Source organism: Nothoprocta perdicaria, unplaced genomic scaffold (assembly GCF_003342845.1).
Source record: "Nothoprocta perdicaria isolate Ctin4 unplaced genomic scaffold, notPer1 scaffold_266, whole genome shotgun sequence".
Taxonomy (NCBI): domain Eukaryota; kingdom Metazoa; phylum Chordata; class Aves; order Tinamiformes; family Tinamidae; genus Nothoprocta; species Nothoprocta perdicaria.
Window position 1 is genome coordinate 730534 of NW_020455495.1, and position 18033 is coordinate 748566.

The window sequence follows — 18033 nt, forward strand, 5'->3', positions numbered from 1 at the left end:
GTGGCAGGGGCCCCGCTGAGCGTGTTTATCGCCCAGGCAAGGCCTAGTCCAGACTGCCCCTGCCACCATCACATCAGCTGCTTCTCACCRTCTTTGCCTGTGCTTGCTCTTTGAGCAAAGCGCAGCAGTTTGGTGCTCACAAAATAATCCTGCTTGTACACAGGCAAACAAGCCCTGCAGCAGTGTTGGCCGACGTATCGTCTTGCCTAGGGATGGAGGCTGAGGGAACTAGGGGTCTCGGCACCACTGTGAGGTGCTTAGGGCTCTCCATGCAGCTTTCCATCATCAGAAGCGTTTTTATGGGCTGAAGAGGATCCACAGGGTTCTGAAGATGCTCTTGGAGAGTAGTCCTGGGATGGGATGATATTATCTACACGGATCAGGTGGAACAGAAGATTGGGGCAGTTCAGGCCTGCGCCCTCGCGCGTCAGGATGGCACTGAGTATGGCTCTGTTAGCTGAACTTCCCCCCTCCCATCGTCTGCCCCAAACTCCCCTCCCCAGCACTAAGGCTAATCGGGAAATCACAAAACTAAAAAACATTYCCAGCTGGAGTGGTTCCAGGGCTCTCCCATCTTTTGTTCCCGTCCTGCAGGGAGCCTGTTGTGCTGGCCTAAAACCACACGGCCTTGCTTTGGACTAGAGAGGGGTATTGAGTGAGCAAAAAGAGCTCTTTTCTCTTCAAATTAAGCCGTGTCAATTCAGCACTGTAAAATTTGGTTCGCAGTGAGAAAACAATACAGAAACATATTTCATTGTTGTCCCATAGCAGGAGAAATTAAACAGCGGAAGAGAATATCCCAACCTGGTCCCACATGAAGTGTTGTGCAGAACAGAGCATTAATTCACACCCCTTTAACACCAACTTTGCTGCATGGTTTTATATTTCTCCTACAGTTTGGGATCCCAATATATCTGAAATGAGCAGAGCAGTSCTTGCTTTTTCCTAGCTGTGTAAAATGTGATTCCATTGGGCCAATGATCTGCCTTGTGTTCCATAAAGTGTTTCACTTTATGGAACCTGTACTGTTCTAGAAAAAAAAAATATTCTGTGTGTGTAGTGCCATTTTACAAAGCCATTCTCTCCTCTGATGGCCCTTGAAAATTCCTTCTCATTCTCACTTCAGATGTGTAGGTTTGCTCTGCATAGCCTCAAACTACACTTCCAATAATGCCTCAGCTGACTTAAGTATTTTTAATTGTTACTTGAATATTATGGCACAAGTGAAAATGTGGAATCCTGAAGTAAGTACAAGAGAAATACAGAATTATGTAAGAATTAACTATTTAGTTAGGAACACATTTTCCACTGCAAGTGAAACATCCTCGCCAATTTTAAACGCCCTTCTCAGCTGCTATCATAAAAGTGACTGTAAAAATTTGGCAGAATGGAACCATAACTTCATACATATTGCAGATCCTAGGAAATTGTTTTAGTCTTTTAAATTAGATTAAATGTAAATCAGAGAAAGGTTTCATACTGATATGTAAAAGTTTGAGAAGACCAAAAAAAGAGCTTAAAGTTTTTAAGAAGCTTTAGCTGACTCTGTCTGAGCTTCTGCTAGCATTCCAGTGGCTTCATCTCTTCCATGGGTAAAGGCCATAATACCCATGAGTAAAATGCATAATCAAGTCCTGACATGAAATATTTTTGGTCATCATAGGACACCTTGTCTTGATAACACAGCTTTGCAAAGAAACCTATTGCAGCTGAGTTTTGAATTCACTGTCTGATAAGAGTCTACTCTGATTTCCCCATTTAAAGCATGAATGCAGGATTTGTAGGCAAGCTCTTCTTATTCATATTTCTATTTCTAATTCAGTCATGCTGCACATGTCAAGGCAGTTACATTAATTTGTAATTCCTTAGAATCTCAGCAACAGCCTGGRGAAGTGAAGCATTTGTGCCCAGAGATGGACACTACTTAAATATTCTTTTCCTCATCAAAGACTCTCYCCATGTTTTCGAGGGTATAGCAATGGGACTGCAAAGCACTTCTGCTCTGAGTGACAATTCACTGGGCAAAATCAGAGGAATTAAATAAATGCAGAATTTGCCAGCATGGGGGAGCTCGYGAGTAGCAAGGATCAGGTCATTGCTAAAACATTTCAGGGAGCAAAATGCAGTGTGCACTTTCCCAGCACTGAAAGCTGTGCAAGGGTTTTCATTGCCTTCATTTAACAGKTGACAGGAATAAGTTCCATGCTATGTCTCTCTATACACATCAGAAATATAGCAGATATAACCAAAAGTTTGAAAAGTAAGCATGAAAAGCACTGTGTTTGACCAAAGCATTTTTTGTACCTACAAAAGCAATTGACCAGAAAAAAAAAAGGAGCATAACACAAAAAGAATAAAATTTACAGCCTGTGATTAATTTTTTGAAGCTAAGTTTAAGTCCGTGTTTCACAATAAGCTGACATAGCACTGAAAGATATCCCAAAGAGCCTGCCTTCACGTGCATATCAGCTGCAGAAAGGAAGTATTCTCCTAACAGATAGTATGGTGAGAACACCACAATAGCAGAGAATTAATGTGCAGAGGATATCCCCCTGGATTCCCTAAAGAAAACATAAAGTGTGGCTTGCAAGTAGCTCACTGGGCATGAAAACCTAAAAAAAAAAGGTTGGAAAGGAAGCTGGTTTGGAACAGTATCACCCTCTGAAAATACTAGTTGTTAAAACTAATCAAAACATCTGAAACAGCTCGAAAAGTAGGTGAGGTCAAATAGTTTTAAAGCTGCTGAAGTCCACTGCCTTGCTGTGTTCTTCTGGGCCTGAGTACACTGCTCAAATTAAGATAAAAGAACGTTTTTTTTTTTAAATGTGAGAGAGCATTACAAGGTCCTCTTGAGCAATTTCACAGATGGAGCATAATTCTAGCCCCTTGATATCTTCACCTGACCTTGCAGATAGGGGAAGAATCTGAAAAGAAGCTAGCAGCAGAGTAGTGTTTTTCAGATAGGAGAAAATTGTAATCCTCCTGACTTGAACCCTTGCAAATCATGTCAGGAGACTTAAGCTAAAACACTTAAATAGTTTCACGGGGAGGACATCAAGGTCTTCCTTGCTGCTTACTGATCGGTAGATAAAGGAGAACCTTCCCTTATTTCAAAATTAGTAGTGAAGTTTATTATTGTTAATCTGAAGTCAGGAAGAGGGTATATGACAATCAAATATTACTGAGTATGATTTTGATACCTGAAACAACACTGAATCAATAAGATGTGCTTTCCCTTTCTGTTACATCTTGTTATATGCATTCAGAAGTTATTCAAATACAGGTTTGAAGCCAAGAGAATACTTTTCTAAGCAAAAGAATACAGCTAAATTCTTTGTTCTTGAGTTCTAAAACTTATTTTAACATTAAAACCTTGAAACTTCATAGAAAAAAAGCATACAAGCATATTTCAAATGAAAAGAGTTAAATTCATATTATGGATTTTGATAGCTCTACAAGTTGTTGGAGATTTCAGCGTGCCCAGTTCTGCAAACAATTAAGTGCCTCTTTGCTTCCAGTGTTTTCAAAAATCTCAGAGACACTGAGAATGTTCCTAAAATCAAGGATTTTACTTCTGAATAGTATGAATAGAGAAAGACCTCACAAATATGACAAAACTGTACAGTTCCTAGAAATTGTAGTCAAAGAGCGGGAGTCAGACAACTATCAGATTTAAAACTTAAAAGCTTGACAGTTACATCCCTTGCATATTAAATGACTCTGTATGCATGATATACTTCTCTTATATTTACACTTGCCATCTCCTATGCACTTCAATAAGGCTCTTTTGTAAGAATATAGCAGTTCCACCAGGTAAATGGACTATAAGAAGAATGCTTGGACTTCAAATGTTCTCAGAGAATCTTCTGAGAAATAAGAACGATACAAAAAGGTTTACACTTGGCCATAACTTACTTTGTTCTGGTTGCTGCACCCTGTACCATCTTTAAGGCATTTTAGTCATGAAAACAGCCAGAGCAGGAACTATACTGCTGTGATCTCCAGGAGCCTATCGGTCAGATAGAGAATAAACAGTTTGATCTAAGGTTAATGGTGGAAGTCTTCTTTTGTTATTCATATTAGCTATAAAAGGTGTCACTTTTAAGTGTAGCGCAGCAGCAAGTTGCTCTGATACTTGGACGGAGTTCAAGTTTCCTACTACAGATGGTATGAAATCTTCCTTGGCTTTCATACAAAAGCATAGCTGTCAGCTGAATCATGTAACAAATCCAAACGAGGGAGGGAAAATGTGAAACAGGGGTGCTTTCTTTCTTTAATTTCAGAAACATTTTAAAATTGGAGTCTATCTAAAAAAAACACCTTTGTTGTCATCTTGGAATGAATCATTGGTGTAACAGGAGCTAGGTTGCCGTGTCCTTAGTCTTAAGGCAGGTGTGCAGGGAGGAGGGTACAGTGCTTTCATCCCACATTCCTTGGCAAAAGATTGAGACTCTCTGATGAGCGTCCTGTGTAAAAATCACAGAATAGTTGAGGTTGGAAGGGACCTCTGGAAATCATCTAGTCCAACCCCCTGCACAAAAAGGTCCTAGGAGTGTGTTGCACAGAATCACGTCCAGGTGCGTTTGGAGGATCTCCAGAAAAGGAGACTCCACAAGCTCCCTGGACAGCCTATTCCGAGGCTCTGTCACCCCCACAGTTGAGAAGTTCTTCATATTCACTTTGTGGCCGTTGCCTCTTGTCCTATCACCAAACACCATGGAAAACAGCCTGGCCTMATCCCCTCACTCCCTCCTTTGTACACACTGATGAGGTCCTCCTCAGCCTTCCCTTCTCCAGGCTGAACGGCCCTGGCTCTTTCAGCCTCTCCTCACAGGAGAGATGCTCCAGTCCCCTCATCATCTTCATAGCTCTGTGCTGGACTCTCCAGTAGCTCCATGTCCCTCCTGTGCTGGGGAGCCCAGCACTGGACCTGGCTCCACCAGGGCTGGGCAGAGGAGCGGACCAGCTCCCACTGCCTGCTGGCAACACTTCCCATCATGTACCCCGGACTGCAGTAGCCTTCCTGGCCACAAGAGCACATCCCTGCCTCAGGTCAGCACATTGTCTACCATGACTCCCAGAGCTGCTCTCCAGCTGTACTTATCTTTTTTTTTTATTTGTCCCTATTGCAAAAATTAGAGAACCGGACTCTTAGCAGGCATTTCAGTCATAGGATGCAAACAAATATCTGACTCATTAAGAATTCAGCATGTGTCTTTTTACTTTTGATTATACCAAAATCCAAACTCCTTCTTGGAATGACCAGAAAAAAAAAGGAGAGGAGAGGAGAGGAGAGGAGAGGAGAGAGGAGAGGAGAGGAGAGGAGGAGAGAAAACCCCCAAATATTGGCCTTTCTTAGCTGGTAGAAAAGGCAGGCATCAGAATACAGAATTAATTAGTCATTACATGTGGCTCATATATGGACAAAGAAATGTGTAAGAACTGCAATTAGATAGGCATTATAACAGTGAAAGAACTTATGCTTCATTCACTTAAAATGAGTGTAACGATCAAACTGTAAGAGAAGAACTTCCGTGGACAGTTAAAAGAGTAGAGGAGAAATGTAATACTTTAACCACCATTTCCTTTATTAGCAGGTGGTTCATTTCTGCAGTGATGCTGTGACAAGTTACAAGCTATTAAGCAGAGATATTGAAAGCAAAATCCTCTGCTTCTTTCCAGCAGCAAAATCAGATACATTCCAATTGCTGACCTGAAACTTTGGCTCATGTCCCTAAATAAAATGATTCAGTTTTTGCAGACATAAAAGAAAAATACATTGAGTATAATTCCTGAGATATCATCTAAGGGAAATATTGCTAGATTTACCAATTGCTTTTCAAAATGTCTAATATTCAATAATGCTACTGTTTATGATTTTTTTTCTGACTGTATTCAATATTTGTTTTACTAATACCTTAGGCTGCACTGTCTTTGAAAGATGACTGAGAATTATGTCCAGGTTTAGCCCTGAAGTTAAGCTACAAGTAGCATTTTTATGAGGAGTTAGAAATCAATGTTTTGGCCAAGAGCTGCACTATAATACTGAAACTTGTAAGTCCTACTTATCCCTTTCATCAAAAGATGATCATTGCCCTGGCAGTGAAGCAGCAGCCTCTGGGTCTGTGCTGTCTCCTTCTCATCTGAGCACCTCCTCATATTCCGATAGCAGTGGAGTCCAGGATCTCAGACCAGAACATCTTGACTGAGCATGAGACCCCCATGCATCAAGTTGTCTGGGGGCAAGAGAGCAAGTAAATGGTATTACAGGCAGAGGTGTACAAAGGAGCTGTTTGCACTGAAATACTAAAAAAAAAAAAAAAAAGAAGGGCGCTAAAGGAGTTTATAAAGACAAAGTTTGCACATACTTTGCTGAGGGTAAATATTGCCTTCATATCAGAAAGAATACTTCCTAGAAAGGTGCTCACTTACTTGTATTCAGACACTGAAGGTTCATATAAAAATTTTCCATGTGAACACTTACCTTTGATAGGAAGCACTTTTAAAAGGAAATATCTTAAATGATTTGAAATTTCTAATTGATTCAAACACTTGAATAACGAACTGTAAGTTTGTACATCTGTTTGGCAGTGATAGGAACCACCTTACTGAACCGTGCAAGTGTCTTTGCCAACAGGCTGCCCAGCCTGGCAAGGATGACTTTAAACTAGGAAAGATGGAATAAGAGGACAGACTACACAGTCGACAAAAAAGGGATTTGGTGTGGGTACCTCAAGCATGTTCATGCAGGATGACACTGGGGAAACCTCTTTCACTCTTGAATGCCTCTCTGAAATAACTTGTCACATCACAGGAAATAAACAGGAGGAATTAGATATCTGTATGCAGATACAGAGGTATGATCTCACTGTGATTATGGAGACACGATGGGATAGCTCACATGGGATAGTAATGGATGGCTACAGGCTCTTTTGCAGGGATAGACCAAGAAGACAAGGAGTGGAAGTTGCCTTTTCTATGAGAGAGTAGCCGATGTGGATGGAGCAGTGCTCGGGGGTTGCTTAAGATGCTTGATAGTTCTTGGGTAAGACCCAGGAGACAGACTGAAATGGATGTCACCGTTGTGGGTGTTTACTACCAGTGATCATAAGGTGGCAGAGTCCAGGACCCGGTGAGGAGGGAGAAGGGAAAAGGTGATGCTAAAAAATAAATAAAAAATAAAGTTCACAGTGCTGAACTTTAGAAGAGCAATCTTTGGTCTCTTACAGGACCTGCTTGGAATAATCCCATGAGATAGGGGGTAGACTGAAGAGGGATCTAAGAAAGTTGCTTGTATTAAAGGATTAGCTTCTTCAGGCTCAAAAACTTGTTGTCTCCCTTGCCTTCAGGAGAATATTGATGCTCTTTCCCATAACATTGCCATAGACAAGCTCAGGAAGTGCAGACTAAATGAGCAGACAGTGAGATGGTTTGAAGACTGGYTGAACAGCAGAGATCAGGGGTTATGATCCGTGGCACAAAGTTTATTTGGCARCCTGTGGCCCCCTGTAGCTAGTGGCCCCAGGGCTCAAGGCTATGTTCTACTCAGTCATCAGTGATTTGGATGAAGGCACAGAGTCACCCTCAGCAGGTTTGCTGATGAGACAGAACTGGCAGGAGTGGCCAGTGCTGCCATTCAGAGGGACCTGGACAGGCTGGAGAGTCGGGCAGAGAGGAACCTCAYGGAGCTCAACAAAGGCAAGTGCAGGATCCTGCCCCTGTGCAGGAACAACCCCAGGCACCAGGACAGGCTGCATCAGTACAGCTGGAGAGCAGCTCTGCAGAGAAGGACCTGGGAGTACTGGTGGACACCAAGTTGACCAGGAGCCATCAATGCTCTTACGGCTGAGAAGACCAGTGGTCCTGAGTTGCATCATGTAGAACATTACAGAAGGCCAGAAGGCCTTCCTCTTGTCAGGGATGCAGACTCCCTTCATTGGATGTTCTGTTGGAAACATAGCTCTCCTATTTGGCAGCTTTGTCCGTGTTCCATTTCATTTTCTGAATTCTGATGGCACTGTCAGCCCTTACTTTGCTTAAATTGAAGTCAGAGTGAGTTTTCCGTTCAGAAAGGCAAGCTGCTGGCTGAACGGCTCCATCACTGGTTTCATTTGACAACTCCCTCACAGTTCCTCCCTACATTTCTTGGCAGACAGGCACTGCCTTCCAAAATTGCCTTCACAATTTACTGGGGAGCTATAATACACAAATCATCTCAGTTTAAGGCAGCTCTGCGAACCATGAAATGCAGTCCTATAAATCCAGGCAATACACAGAGATAAATATAGCTCTGTGGAGGATCCAATAACTTTAGCATAGTTTTGTAATCTGGTCACCTATTGCTGCCTGACTCTGTGTGCCAATCACTTGCATGAACACCCAACGAAAAGAGATGTGTAAGAACGATGCTTCGTCTGTGACCGAACATGTTGCCACCAGGCATCAAGTGGGCTGCAATTTTCTAACCTGTTCTTTGAATCCCTGAGGAGCAGAGGGAAGACCGATCCTTCATAATTTACAGGCATGGAGCCAGTCTCTGATGATAAAGGTTCACAATTGCTCTGTCAATCCTAAGTCACTGCTCCACATGAGCACCTTGAGGCTAAGCTTCTGCAGCCCAGTCTATCATTTCAGCCACTCTCAYGTCTCCTCATGCCTGCTGGTAGAATCATTGGTACCACCAAAATGCAGGTTGTTTCAGTCATTTTCTTAAAGATGTTTTTGCAAAGGCTTTAATTCTCCATATCTTTAATTTATTGTTTTTGGAAAACCTTACACAACTGAAGCAGAAATCAAATAATCAACTTATATTAGCAGAGCTTCGGTGTTGTTTATATTGCCTCAAAAGGAACATTACAATGAAAACTACCGGGAAGAGGACATGTACTGGACATTTATAAGGACTCTTGCTCCAGTCTTTGCCAGCTACCAAGGCATTCAGCCTTGTTCAGATGCAGTCCTGGAGGGTGTTCAGAATCTCTCACTGAAAATATTGCTTGGGATTTTGCAGGACACAGTTCATCRCAGGCTTGAATAATGTATCAAACTCCATCAGGAAAAGTAAACTTTGGCTTGGTGCTCTKCAAGGGTTAATCTTCTCTTTCATTTAAAAAAGTAGAAAGTTGTTATAATCTTCCAAATCACAAAAGAGAATACAAATAAAAAGGTACTTCAAGGAGTTTACTTGCCTCCTTTTCCGTTAAATCAAGATCAGGCACAGCCTGTCTTTCATTGTGCCAGAATATGTCATTCAAGCCATACCAGAAAATGCAGTAGAAAAGTAGATATGTTTTAGAAATGCATGAAAAAGACTTTTCACAACATTTCGTTGTCCTGTTTAAAATTATATTTTAAAAATTACCATTCACAAATATTGATTACAAAGCTTCTCTGTTGAGCATGACACATGCCACACCACCCAGAAATATAAATAATGCTAGTCTAAAACAAAGGCTGAAGGATGAGTGAACTAGTCAATGTTTAACATAATKCTCACTATTTTTTAAATGTTAGCACTCTTACAAATTATTAGATCATTATCAGATCTTTCTTCTTTTTGATATATTAATAAATATTTTCATCCTACTCATTTTGTAAAGATTAGAAGTAATACTTTATAAASAAGAGTCACCCTAAATAATCCTATTATTGTGTAAATCAATCTGTGACTCCATTAATAACTGCATTCAAATAATACAAGTCAGTAGAGAACTTATCCTGACATTTATTACAGAAATAATTGGCTGAATTTGATTCTGAGCATACAAAGCTAATGCAAATAAACTTCCAAATAAACTAATGATCTTGTGTGGTAAAGGATCTGGCAGAGGAGTGAAAGCAGTGACCAGTTGCATTTTTTTTCATAGAAACAAGTGAGAACAAATAACTGCAAGGGAAAGCAAACTTCCCTCTTCTCCCTTCCCAATAAACAGTGGTATTTGAAGTGCCAATGGTCCAAGAGACAACGTGACACTCCTGCAGAAGCCTGCAAAAGTGAAGAGACCACTAGGAGTGGGGGGTTTCCACCCAAGAGATGTCTTCTTAATAGCAGACAAACTCCTTCAAAGTGCATTGCAAAATGCTGTGCAGTCAAATGCTTCCAGCTACTGCATGTCCACGTACCTATCCCCTTCTCAAGCCTCAGCTCCATAGGAAATCCAGGCTGGGAACACTCCGACAAGGTGAGGTCAACAGCTCCGGCCTTCTGCTCCATGCAAGAACCTCTCTGGGGAAAAGCACAGTTTTATTTACCAGGAATTGCCTGAAAGGTCAGCTTGCAAAGCAGTTATTTAAGCAGTTATTTTACAGATCAAAGGGAAGAGAAGGAAATGAGCCAGGAATCAGAACAATTGTCCTCTGAATTATGTGGTATCCTAATAATCAGGTCAAAGCAAAATTGAGAAAACAGGTCCCAAACAAATATCTGCATGTTATTAAAAACAGAAACAACAACAACAACAAAAACAATCAACAAGGCAATAAAAAAAAATCACACTCCCAAAAAAATCAAGGTTTCCAAAGCAAGGGTGTAAGCCAAGAAAGCAGAAAAAAAAAGAGATTTGATTAGAAATACAGGGAAACAAATTCAAGGGAAAGTAAGAGATTTGCTYGTTAGAATAAATGTCAGGGCAATCCTAACACAATGAAATACCAAACACCAGCAGGACAGGATCAAATATAGAAGGAAATCAAACATTTTTGGAAATGTAAGTCACTGTTAATAAGTCACAATGAAATACAGCAAAAGAAGAAAATCCTGATGCTTGTGTTTGGAACAAGATCTTAAGTCTGTGAATAAAATTTACATGCATATGTTTATTACTGGCTTGGGGTGCTAGAAATAGAACTGAAATACAAGCATTTGACAGATGCATAAAACTGGAATACAGGAGGATGATACAGGAATACAGATGATAATAACTATCCACATTAATATAAAAACAAGGCCTGATACATAAGGATATTGCAAAAGTGGTGCTGTGGAAAATGAGCATAGCCTTTCTGGGCATGCTTTTGCTGAAAAGAATCAGTCTGCACACACAGGTAATAAAAAGGTGTTAAGAATAACCCAAGGCAGCAAACCCCCTGGGTGATCTGTCTTCCCCGAGTCCAGCTCTGCCTGAGCTCCTCCCGTGCCCATCACTTCTGGAGACAGGCTGGAATCCTGGAGTTCTCCCTTCAGGTCCAGCCTGCCAGAATGCTACAGCCCACGCAGGCAAACAATCTGACAGAGCTTGCACAGTTTTTCTAGATTCTAGATTCACTTAAACAGGGAGAMCCAGCGGTGTCCAGAATAAGCCCAAACCCTTTTCTGAGGGCGTCTTCCTCCACTCAGCTCGCTGGCGGATGGGAACGCGCCCGTCCAGCTCTAAAAAGCACAAATCTTTCCTCACCATTCTGCCTGAGCTGCTAAAAATAGTMCAGGCGAGTAATTTGTTTGGCTCCTTTCTTTGGTAACCCTGCGCTTGCCCTGTCAGGTGATACAGGATGTTTACAGGCCTCTCTGGTGATTTTCTGCAAGCAGGTAGGTTTTACTCAGGAAAAGTTAACTCCTCTTTTTCCAGCTCATAGATTTCCTGATAGGGAGCAGGAGGAGGTGAGTCTTTGCTGCCTGTCTCACACCATCAACTCTGAGGAATTTTACTCTAAAATCACAAGGCGAGGACAAAGCAGCTGAAATGGGGCCAGCAATCTGAAAACCACCTCCGGAGTCACCCATCGGGGCCAGAACCTGTGGAGTCTGCAAAGAGGCTCCCAGGATCCTTCCGAGGCCTCCCAGGTGCACTTCCAACCTGCGGCTGGAGAGGAAGCTGCTCTTAAACAAGAATGGGAAGTGTGAACCTGGGCTGCTCCGTTATCTTAACAACTGCAGCTGAAATACAACCGGTGCTCTACCATGTGCTAGGGCTGTCTATCTATAGCCATAAGGTAGCAAAGGCAGCCAAGGTGGCTACTGACAGAGCTAGGACAGCAGGACCCTCCTCCTGCTTGCAAGCAAGGCTTGTCAGTGATAATTCCTCTATTAGCCTGAGTTGGTTTCCTGTATTGGCAAAAGAGTGTGTGCTTTTGGTTTTGTTTGGGTTTTTTCTCTTTGGCCTGTACAGCTGCAGGTAACTGACCATGTTCAGTGGTAGGGGTGAGCAAACTGTTCAGACTTCCATTTGAAATATTTCATTTTCAGTGTTGAACACAGCTAAATAGCAAGCGGCATCATTTTCTGTCTCCTTCTTTTTCAGCTGGATTTCCATGTTGAAGCTGTGGTGAGGACTGCGACTTGCATGCAGATTGCTGATTTTATCATACATAAAAGGAGGGGGAAAAGGTCAAAGCAACAGCTAGCCCATTATTTTCATTTTATTATATCTCAAAAATTCTTAGTGAGTGGAGAAAACTGATTGGATATGCAGATGGTTAGAAAAATGTGCGACTAAGCCAAATGTCAAGTGCAATTTCTTATTGTTGCTTGATGTCTTGCTGATGGAGGTTTCAGAAGATTTTGCTTAAAAAAAAAATCAAAACAAAACAAAAAGCCTCCAGGAAGCCATTATCTTATTCTTCAAAGTGAAGTTTTTAATAATACTGTAATAAATTACTGGTGAATGCAACTACCATGAAAGCTAAGCTGCCAAAAAGAAAAAAAAAAAAAAAATAGCCTAAATCTTACTAAATAACATATTAACTAAGGGTACAACCTCCTCCTTTTATATTCACACACCCAGGCATACAAAGAACTGAAGTGCCAGTAAAAACATGAACATTAATTAGAAAGACCTTTTGCCGCATCCTTCATTCAATGCACTGGGGCTAAAGCCAGACAAGGCCGGATCACTTGTGCCAAGCAGAGAACTTGCTATTGCAACTCCCCAGTATCTTTAAAAACGAGGCACTCTTGTTATTAGTCCTAAAATTGCTCTTTACAGCTATCTATCTTGCAGGCTTTTATTACTGTAACTTATTTTAATACATCTGAAACATGAGATTACAGCTGTCTATGGAGAAAAAAAACACACATATATTTTAAACATACCGTGCTGAACTTTACCGTGTGTCTTCAGGTCACTTTTCTTCAGAAAACTCCATATAGCCACTAGATTAATTAATAACAATATTGACAATACAACAGGGGAAGAATTACATAGAAAAACATCTAAAGGGARTGAAAGAGAGGACAGAAAGAAGAGGCAGATTCCAATATTTGTTCTGCTGTCAGTACAGGAGAAAAGAGGAGCTGTGCGATCACCAGGCACTTCTTAGTTAGCAATGTGTCAGAAGAGTCATGTCAAAGCTGGTACAAATGTGGTAACTCCCCTTCAGCAAGACTATGCAAAGATTGCAAAGATAGCTGGAAAGCATAACAGATTGGGGCAGCGCTATCGGGTTCCAGCTCCAGTTCYGCTGTGTCTGCCTATATCTGCTCCTCTACCCTATTTTAGCCGTCTACATTGTGAAGTCTCCAGGGCAGGCCTCCTTCCCACTGGTTTTAGGGGAGCTAGCTATGCAAACAGCTCTAATTTCTAGCAAAGGGTACAAAGATTATAAAGAAAAAAAATCATCATCTAAAACTCTTAATTTCTATCAAAAAGTACAGAGATTGTAAAGAAAAAAAGTGATCATCTAATACACCAGCTTTTTCATCTATAGAGAAGAACCTAAATCATGATAGCAGAGAGGGTGTACAATGTGATAGGCAAAGAAACAGTGGGGTAAAAAAAAGAAGTTTAAGCAAAAAAAAACCAAAAACAAAAATACACGGTATCATGTGTTACAAAAACAAGTTTCCCCCAGCTTTAACAGAAAGTACACAGTTTCAAACAACACGTATATCCAAGGAAAGGCCCTCAGTTATTCAGAGCGGCCAGGAGGGCTGCCCCTGCTCTGCCGTGCTGCTGCTCCGTGCAGCTGGCGACAAAGCGAAGGGCAGCAGGGCAGGCGCCAGCGAGCGGCCGGGGCGCTGCCAGCGAGCGTCACCGAGGCCGAAAACGCCTCTGGCCACCCGAGAAACRCCTCAGGTGCAGAGACGTGTTTCACTGGAACCAGAATAAGGCCCTTTCAATTCACGTAATTCATGTTCCGTAAGTTTTCGCTGAGGTCTGGCAATGGGGAGTCACGCAGCACACCTGTCCACAGTACACTGTTCACAGTGCTTTAAAGCTGGGGTACGTTTTTGCTTGAGTATATGAAATGTACTATAGACCTCTTTATGAACATTTTGTATGCTTAAGCTATACATTAACATATCAAGGTTTGTAAGGTTCCTCCCCTAATTCCAATGATTCAACACCATTTGGCCCAAACTTTTACAAAATCTCTGTTTGAAAATTACTCATTTTAGCTTTGATCTTATGAAAGGATCTGACATTCAAATACTCATTTTCTCTTCACTCTCACTGGCTCTTTGACTGTAGATGAAACTATAATTCAGTTTCATACTGAAAGAAGACAGAGAAGCCTGAAAGTCTGATAAGACAAGCTGAAGTTCCCTCCTTCCATCCTTCCACTACTGTGTTTTTTACAGAGGTATGAATGTCTGACCATGCCTTCAGTGTCATGACGGAAGATCAGCAGACCCTGTCAAGAACAAGGCATCTGTCTCTAGCATTTTCACTTGACACTTGAGCTCCTACAGTTTTATTGATGGTGATTTTGATGGCTGTAAGAAAGCCCCAAAACTCTGCAACAGGGTTGGAACTGCCCTGATAGTTCTGCACACACCTGCCAAGGTTGGTCTGCCTCGGCATTGACAGACTGGTCCAGCTCCCTTCTGGAAACCTGGAACAGCAGGGGAGCAGCAGAAGTAAGAATACGCATAGGGGCATTTCARTACCCACTCAAGGTTGTGTTAGCAGGAATTACCAGGTAATCACCTGTAAGGGCAGATTTTGCTCACACGTTTTCCAGGGGGTGGTGAAGCACAGACAATTCCGTGACACTCCTGTCTCTAGGAAAAGGATTATATCCACAGGTGAAAAAGCAGAGGATGGCTACATGTCCAGTCGTGCTCGTGTAACACACACTGGAGGCTGTTTGGCTTAGGACATAGCCAAGGTGCCCAGAATGAGAAGAGTAACTTTTTAAAACATATTTTGTGCACATTAGTCTTTGAGGGTTTTAAATTGAGGGTTTTAAAGGCTTGAGTGGGTAGTGAGAAATAACTTACTTTGGATGAAGAATAGATCTGCTTCTGGCCTGTATGATTTGCTTTAATTGCATCTATGCTTATTATTATTTCATCCTCCAATCACTGTTTCTGAATATGGACTTTCTGTATTTAACTTACAGAAAATTCCTAAGCATGAGCTGAGCAGGAGAASGGATTCTCTCAAAGTCATTTCTCAAAATTGTATTTCTGTTAAAAAAGCTTYCAATAATCTCATTTTATGACTTCTAGTTGGAGCTTTTCAAAAGGCATTTCCTCTTACGTTACTCCCATGAAAAGTGGCATTCTTTAGTATATTTGAAATGATTAGAACAATCACAAATTATGCTTTTCCAGAGTGACTGGTTTAAACAAATACTCTAATCCTGTGTTACAACACAAATGGCGAAATTCAAAGGTCCAATGCAATTCCTAAGAAGGCCTATTTGCATAGTGTGCTTTGCAGAACTTGCACAGCCAGTAAAATGGACAAAATCCAGAGCTTTAATTCCTTTTTATTTACATTTTCGACATGCACGTTTCATTTCCATTGGGCATGACAGATGAATCACACTCAGACACTGTTCTTTCTGGCAACCAAGCACAGAAGATGTGAGCACCCACCTGAAATGGCTTTGCACAGCTGCCAGGTGTCCCCTCTCCTGAACATGAGAGGCTTAAGGAGGCAATTTGTTCCCTTCCATACTCCTAGACAACTGCAGGCAATCTTTGCTCAAAATCATTGCTCARAATCAGGAAGTTGGTCCAGGCAGATCTGCAAGGACCTGATCCACTGCTCCTAGCTCAGCTATGAACTCTGTGACTTAGATGCAGTGTCTCAGAGAAACTAAGCCAACTCCATGGACCTCCTTGTTTTCTAGGACTGGCATTCGGTGCTTAAAACACTACTGGTTTAAGCTGACTGGAAAAAAAGCCTGCCATCCAGTGCATTATAATAAAGTCAGTGACTTGACTTGGTTTCTCAGAGTCTTCCTAGTGTTCTCTGGCCGAAACAAGAAYGTTAAGTCTCAAAGGAGAATGCCAGACCATTCCATTGGCTCCCTCAGGAATGGGGGCTGTTGTTTATCCACCCGGTGCTAAAGGCTGCTGCACAAACACGGGCTGCCCGAGTGTCCCTGCCCCGCAGAGCTCGAGTTTCCAAGACAGGACAAGCCAGGGGACACGTGAGAGCACAGCAGCAATGCAGCCATTAACACAGCACTGTTAGATGGGAATTGTTATGCAGATTTTCACAAACATTTTGATAGCATTCCCAGCACATAAGCCCCCTCCTTGAGGATCTTATGCCCTGTAAGAAGCTTCTCCGACCTTTGCTGAAGTACAACCAAACACAGAGTTATTTGTCATTCCTCATAAGTCAGGAGGAGAAAAAGGAGACTTTGAAAAAAATAGATTGAAAAAGAAAAGACATTCTCCTAAAAGCTGCACCAGGTCTGTGTTGGATAGTTCCTACTCTCTGCGCACACTTCATAGCCAATGCACACAACTATCTTTTTAGCTGGTACCTGTTTGGTTGTTTCTAAGACCAGACTTCAACTGATTTGGTAAAAGCAATAATCTTAAAGAAAATGAGGAGACCATTTTTATTTAATTTTCTAGTTGGACCTACAAGGCAAAACCACCCATTTCTGTTTTTCATCTTGTATTCTTTTCCTGTTTATGTGACAATGGAGGGAAGAAAAGAGGGAGGGAGGGAGGGAGGAAGGAAGAAAGGAGGGAAGGAGGGAGGGAAGGAGGGAAGGAGGGAAGGAGGGAAGGAGGGAAGGAGGGAAGGAGGGAAGGAAGGAAGGAAGGAAGGAAGGAAGGAAGGAAGGANGAAGGAAGGAAGGAAGGAAGGAAGGAAGGAAGGAAGGAAGGAAGGAAGGAAGGAAGGAAGGAAGGAAGGAAGGAAGGAAGGAAAAGGAAGGAAGGCAACTGTAGCTTGGCAAACAACAGTCAGTATATACCTGACAGAAATTTTGCTGAGTAGAGGAAAGAAGTGCTGGACAGGGTCTAACAAGAACAATTTAGCGTATCAGGGAAATCTTGCATTCAACTCTAAAGTATAGACTGCTAACAGCAGCAATTAAAAGGTCTTTCAGAGAAACAGGAATGAGATTGGGCACAAATTTACTGGCTGTGGTCCCAGTCTTCGAGTGCTTTTCCTGATATTCCGAGTGTGACCTGATGAAAGTCACAAATACCCCCAAACTACACTATGTCAAAAACTCTAACTAGTTTTTGAACTGTCTAGGCTGGAATCTAAAGATCATTTAGTCCCCGAGAAGTGTCAGTGGAAAGGTGGGTCTTTCTGAAGGCAATCTGGGAAACTGAGAGCTGTTAGTCACCAGATATGATCAAGATACACAAGCAAATGTCAGTGCAAACCCTGCAGCAGTCACCAAAGCAGACTTTGGTTCCAAATAACCCCACATGCCTGTGGAACAGAACTGTTGGCATGTAAGACATAAAGATTTTGCATGTAATTAACAACAGTGTGCAGTTACAAATGATCCTTATTCCAGATGTTCAGAAATCATGCAGCAGATGTTGTCATGGCTGAGACCAGTGACCCAGAACAGAGTACATTGCTACATTTAGCCAGTTACAATTATCAAAGTTCATGTGAGACTTTTCTGCATCTGTTGTGAAACAAACACTCTGCAATTGAGAATAGCGATTTGTAAAACACAATGTGGGAGTGAATTCTCAAATTAAATTGGAGCATCCTAAAAGACAATGGACAAAGTCAAATGAATAACAAATGTAGAAGAAACAGGACATAAATATGATGTTATGCAAGATTAATCAAGGGGATGATATGGTTATAAAAGAACTTTGAAATGAGGGAAATAGGAGGATGTTACCAAAAAAAAAAAAAAAAAAAAAAAAAAAAA